Source organism: Sus scrofa, chromosome 12, assembly GCF_000003025.6.
Source record: "Sus scrofa isolate TJ Tabasco breed Duroc chromosome 12, Sscrofa11.1, whole genome shotgun sequence".
Taxonomy (NCBI): domain Eukaryota; kingdom Metazoa; phylum Chordata; class Mammalia; order Artiodactyla; family Suidae; genus Sus; species Sus scrofa.
In genome coordinates this window covers 52,543,727-52,550,137 of record NC_010454.4, presented here as the reverse complement: position 1 = coordinate 52,550,137, position 6,411 = coordinate 52,543,727, and positions in this window count along the sequence as shown.

Below are 6,411 nucleotides of genomic sequence, written 5' to 3'. Positions count from 1 at the left end.
CCTGGTGTGTGGCCTGGTTATTTGGGGCCCGGGTGAGGAGGGAGGCAGGGTGGCAGCATGGCGCTGGGTCCGATGAAGTCAGATCCTTCTTTACCCACCGGCCCCTCACCCCCAGACAGGAGAGGGTGGCCCGAAAGGGGGGGCCTTGAAGGGAACCTCCACAGCAGAGCTCCCGTGTCATGAGGAAGAATGGGCTTGGGGGTGAGGGGCTGGAGCTTGGTCCTAGGTCACTGACAGACCCAGAAAGAGGCCCTGCCAAGGTAGCCCGGCCCTGACCACTCCCCTGGGCAGCCTCAGTCTTGTCAGGCAGCACAGTGGTCTCCGAAGGAGAGTAGAGATGATACAGCGTTCATCCGTGTTCAAGGAGTTGTGGGCAGACCTGGGCTCTGGCAATGACCTTTCTAGAGGTTTGCGAAGAAATGCTGTGTGTTTATTGGATTTCTTTAGTCTCCCCCACCTTCATAGGAAAGGTTTGAGACAGGTTTGCAAATGATAAGGGTAAGAAAGTAGGACACAATACCAAAGATAAAAGTAGGAGAAACAGATGTGATAGCTATCAGGGTAGTTATGATTTCTGAGCTTCCTGGTAGACAGGGCAAAAAGGGAAGTGGTCTGTTACATATGTTACATCATATTATTATGGGTCTTTTTTTTTTTTTTTTTGGCTGTGCTTGAGGCATGTGGAAGTTCCTGGGCCAGGGATGGAACCCACACCACAGCAGCCACCTGAGCCATTGCAGTGACAGTGCCAGATCCTTAACCCACTGTGCCACAAGGTTGCTCCTACATACTATGAATGAGAAAAACTTCTGGTTCTTTTTGGGAGTCAGGTTTTCCTGGCCCTAAGTCCTAACTGAAGCTTCTGCCTAGAATACCGGTGCTGCTGCATAGAATACTGGTTCCCAGCTCTCCTGCCACAGATCGAATACTTGATGGGCTCCCATCACGCCTGCCACAGCTCCAGCATGGAAGAGCCATCGCGGGTACCAGCTGGGGGAATTCCCACCCCTTTCTCTGACTCAGGAACCCCAGGAAGAAGAGGTGGAGGGGGTACTGAGTAGTTACGGTTAAATCCTGAACTGTTTGTAGCCACTGCTGACAGAAGTTGAGAGCTGGAGGCAAAAGACCAACCACCGAGGGGCAGCGGCCTCAGCGGAGGTGGGGAGGGTGGGGGGTGGTGAAGAGTGGGCGTGGTGAGGAGTGGGCGTGGCTTCCCTGGCTGGAAGGGATCCAAGGCTAGAGACAGATCCCCAGAGGTGGGGGATCTGTCACCTCTGGTCCTCGGGGGTTGCCCTACAGTTTTCTGTGCAGACTCTGACCAGCGGAGGCCAATCCCCAGGGGTGGGGCCAAGGCTCTGACTTTCTGGAAACCTCCCAGGTGATTCTCATGTCTTGCTGGATGGAGAAGCACCACTTCTGAGGGTGCTTTTCCCAGTAACCCTTCTTTGAGCGCGGTTCTGCGTAGGAGCAAATGGGTTGAGGCTGTGCTCAGGTTCCCCGCCGTCGGCCGAAGGGAGAAAGCTGTGAGCTGGGGAAGCTGTGTGCAGGTGATGCGCTTGCACCTAAGGGCTTAAGGAGAGGTCGCCCACGGGAGGGAAAGCCCCTAGTTCTGCACGCGTTGCATCTTAGATGGCAAAAATTATTCGCGTACCTTACAAAAATTCAAATAAATAGAGAAATACATAGGATTAAAAAAAAGTTCCTTCCACGTAGTCCTTAGAGGGAAGGAAGTCTGTTAGCTGTTCGGGATGTTTTCTGAATCTATAAAAAGCTCTTCCCTGACCGTTTAAGGAGCTTGCCCGCGCTTGAGGGGACAGGCGCGCTGGGTTCCCACACTGGGGTTCAGGGCCTGACTCTCCATTCCCTCTACTTTTTTCTTTTCTTTTTTTTTCTTCTCTAAGCCCACACCTGTGGCTTATGGAAGTTTCCAGGCTAAGGGTCCAGTCCAAGCCGCATCTGCCGGCCTACACTGCAGCTCACGGCGATGCGGGATCCTTAACCCACTGAGCAAGCCCAGGGACACTCTGTCGGGTTATCCACCTGCTGCGCCACAGTGGGATCTGCTCCCACTACGTTCAGCAATACTGACTTGGCCCTCGGTGCCGGGCAATGTTTGCAGTGTGAAAATGCACTGTGTCTGCCCCGGGAACTTGGGGGCCCATGGGGAAGACCACCCTAGGAAGTAAAGGCATGCGGGTGACTGATGATGATGCTGGTGTTACTGAGCGAAGAAAGTGACCCCTGGGTGTGTGTCCTTTGCACGGGGTGGTCGGGGACGCGTGAACGATGGCACGGCTCAGGGCGGGGGCGTGCGCCAGGGGGAGCGAGGAAGCAAAGCTGTCAGACGTTTGTAATGTTCGCAGGACGGAGGTCCCGGGAGTGGGGCAGGGTTGGGGGAGGAAGATGAGTGGGAGATGGGGCGGGGAAGTCAGCAAGGCCTGCGACTTCCCGCGGATTTTCTAGGAGCCAGGAAAAGTCCTGCCCGAGGGCTCCGGGGACGGGGCAGGACGGTAGGGGGCAGCAGAGCGCCAGGTAGGAGCTGGTTGTGAGGTTAGGGGACGGATGCGCTACCTGGGGCGCAAACGAGGCACCTGGTTGTGAGGTTAAAGTGAGCGCTGTGGTGTCCCTAAATGGCCCAAGAGCTTGACTTCTCTGCGCCTCGGTTTCCCCAGCTGATAAATGGGAACAATAGCTATCTACGGCCCGGGATTCCTGTGAGGCATAAAGGGAAAATGCCTGCAATGCCTTTGGTACTCAGCCCAGCACAGTTAGAAAGCAGTAACGAGGCTTGCTCTCAGCCTCTTGGTCTGTTCTCCGTTACCAGGTAAACATGGAAACATTTGGAGTTTTACAATTTTCGAAAAATCTCACCCTCCCCATCGAAGTAGGAAAGAGCAGTAGTGTGAGCCCCGGATCACAAGATCCTGGCTGTCCCTGCACAGAAAAGCTGGGGCGTGCTTGGGGCGGAGAGGGTGGAGCTGGGGAGGGGAGAGCCAGGATGGAGAAAGCCTAGGGAGGGACAGAATGTTCCAGCAAGTCCCTGCCCAGTGCCAGGGAGCGGAGGCCCCAGCCTTTGGGTAGTTTATTGGTTCAGGTTTGAAATGTGTGCGTAGCGGCGTCGCCTCCTTCCTGCTCAGAGCCCTGGCTTTCTTGGCTGCTGCTCTGCGTGCTGAGCCTTCCAGCCCCAGTGCATCTTGCTAACCTCTCCCGCCTCATCTCATCTCATCACTTGGGGAAGCATAGGTCACCCTCTTTGGAAAGAGGCCCTGAGCCTCCTCTTTGCACTTTGGCTCATTTGTTGTCACCTGCCTGATCGCTGACCCTGGGGCATCCAGCTGCCATGTTGTGAGGACACTCAGGCAGCCTGTGGAGGAGCCCCTGTGCTGAGGAGCTGAGGCCTCCCGCCAACAGCCCGCACTAACCTGCCAACCACGTGAGCGAGTCCGTCACCTCCAGTCTCAGTCAAGTCTTCCAGAGGATGTGACACGGACTGACCTCCTGACTGCAACCTCGTGAGATACGCTGGGCCAGAATCACCTGGCTCCACTGCACCCAGATTCCTGACCCTCAGAAACTGAGATGATAGCTGTTCCTCGTTTTAAGTTGCTCAGTTTGGAAGTGGTCGTTTTATAGCAATAGAGCGTAGATACCCACGTAGCCCACGTTTATAATGTACATTATACAACACAGCCCCATGCATGGAGTTCCTGCCATGGCACAGTGGGTTAAGGATCTGATTGCAGGGTCTCAGGTGGCTGTGGAGGCATAGGTTCAATCTCCAGCCCAGGGCAGTGGGTTAAAGAATCTAGTGGTGCAACTAGGATCTGTGAGGACACAGGTTCAATCCCTGGCCTTGCTCACTGGGTTAAGGATCCGGCGTTGCCGTGAGCTGTGGTGTAGGTCGCAGACATGGCTTGGATCCCACGTTGCTGTGGCTGTGGTGTAGGCTGGCAGCTAAAGCTCAGATTAGTCCCCTAGCCTGGGAACATCCATATGCTGCAGGTGTGACCCTAAAAAGACCCCAAAAAACCCCCAGAATTTGGTTGTGTTGCAGCTGCAGCTAGGACCCAGATTCATTCCCTGGCCTGGGAACTTCCATAGGTCCTTGGCGGGGCCTTTAAAAAACAAACAAACATAGATATCTAAAGAAAAGGGATTTAAAAAAAAGTTCTGGGAGTTCCTGTTGCGGCTTGGCAGGTTAAGAACCCGACTAGTATCCATGAGGATGCAGGTTTGATCCCTGGCCTTGCTCAGCGGGTTAAGGATCCGACGTTGCTGTGAGTTCTGGTGTAGGTTGCAGTTGCGGCTCGGATCCCACGCTGCTGTGGCTGTGGTGTAGGCCGTCGGCTATAGCTCCCATTGGACCCCTAGTCTGGGAACCTCCATATGCCACGGGTGCGGCCCTAAAAAGACAAAAAACAGAAAACAAAACAAAACAAATTAATTAAAAGTTCTAATGTTTGCTCGCTACACTCTTTTTTTTGGGGGGGCGGGCGCTGTACCCATAGCACATGGGTGTTCCTGGACCAGGGACTGAACTTGCACCACAGCAGTGACAATGACAGATCTTTAACCCACTGAGCCACCAGGGAACTCCTCTTGTCACACTGTTAGTAGATGATTTTGTGACTGCAGGAGTGCATGTTCTCCCACTTTGGAGCCTCTGTGCTGCTTTTTTTTTTTTTTTTTTTTTTTTTTGTCAGTGCTTGAGCCTGTGGAAGTTCCCAGGCCAGGGATCAAACTCGGCCCAGCACTGACCCGAGCTACTGCCGTGACAAAGCTAGATCTTTAACCCCATGTGCCACAAGGGAACTCTGAGACCTCTGTGCTTCTGAATGACACTCAGAACACCTCACCCTGAGATTCAAGGCCGGCCTCGCGGTGGCCCCCACTACCTCTCTGGCCGTTTCTCTTCCTCCACTGCCTCTCTCCCAGGGTCACCTGCTCAGGACAGCTGATCAAATCCTCCCCTTTCTTTCAGGCCAGAATCACAGACCTCCTCTAGGGAGCCTTTCCCCATCGCTCCGGTGGCAGGACTCCGGCCTCTCTGAATTGTCTGCACGGGCTCTGTTTCCCAAGGGGCAGCGTACGCGGAAGGGACAGGGTCGCTTTGTGTGAAAAGGCAGAGTCTAAGAGGGGCCCCAAGGTTCCATGCTGGCACCCCCTGCACCCGTGAGCACAAGTGTCCTGTTTTACCCAGTGACCCTTACACCTGGCTGGACGTCTGGTGCAGGGAGCTGGCTTGTAAACCAGCACCCCGTGTATCATGTTATTTGTCTGGCCTCCTCCGCAGTGTTTCATCACCCCTGACTCCCACTCTAAAGTTGCCGTGTATGCTGTGCGTGCAGGTGACCTTAGGACACGACGTTCACCCAAGCGGGTCTATTCTAATCCCACAAGCCCCTCGGAAAGCACAGGGGGAGTCCGAGAGATTTGGAGCGCAGGCAGATGCCCGGCACTGTTGCTGACTTTGCAGGTGGCAGGGTCGCTTTGCGGTGAGGAAGGCAGGTGGCCTGGAGGAACAGAGGGTGGCCCCTGGCCGACAGCCAGCAAGGTGATGGGGCCCTTAGTCCTACAGCCGTGAGGAACTGGATGCTGTCCACGACCTGAACGAGCTTGGGAGCAGATTCTTCTTCTCCGTCGCCTCGTGCAATGGCTACGGTCCTGCCAGCTTCTCGGTCTCAGCTTTGTGAGACCCTGAGCCGAGGACCCAGCTGGGGTTCTGTGTGGATTTCGGCCCTTCGGAGCTGAGAGCTAATAAATGGGTATTGTTTTAAGCTGCTAACTTTGGGGTACGCTGTTACTCAGCCATGGAAAAGGAATACACGCAGCTCTGTCCTGGATGACACTGCATAATTCCAGGTATCTGTTCTTTTTTTTTTTTTGGCTGTGCCTGGGCCAGGGATCAAACTGGAACCACAGCAGTGACAATGCTGAGTCCTTAACCACTAGGCCACTGGGGCACTCCTAGGTAACCGTTCTTTTATTATTTATTTCTTTTGCTTTTTTAAGGCCGCACCTGCGGCATGTAGAGGTTCCCAGGCTAGGGGTCCAGTTGGAGCTTCAGCTGCCAGCCGACACCACAGCCACAGCAACTCAGGATTTGAGCCGTGTCTGTGACCTACAGCACAGCTCATGGCAGTGTCGGATCCTTAACCCACTCAGCGAGGCCAGGGGTCGAACCCACAACCTCATGGTTCCTAGTTGGAGCGTTTTTGCTGCGCCTCGATGGGAACTCCTGGGTATCCGTTCTTAAAGGGATACATGCAAAGGGTTCTCAGAATGCGTAAATCTACCACCAGGTGGCATTGTTTTGTTTTTAGCTTCTCAGGATTGTTTCTGCCATTGTACAGAGGGCTGGCTCGTAAATCAGCCGCTGACATATCATGTTGTTTGTCTGGCTTTCTTCAT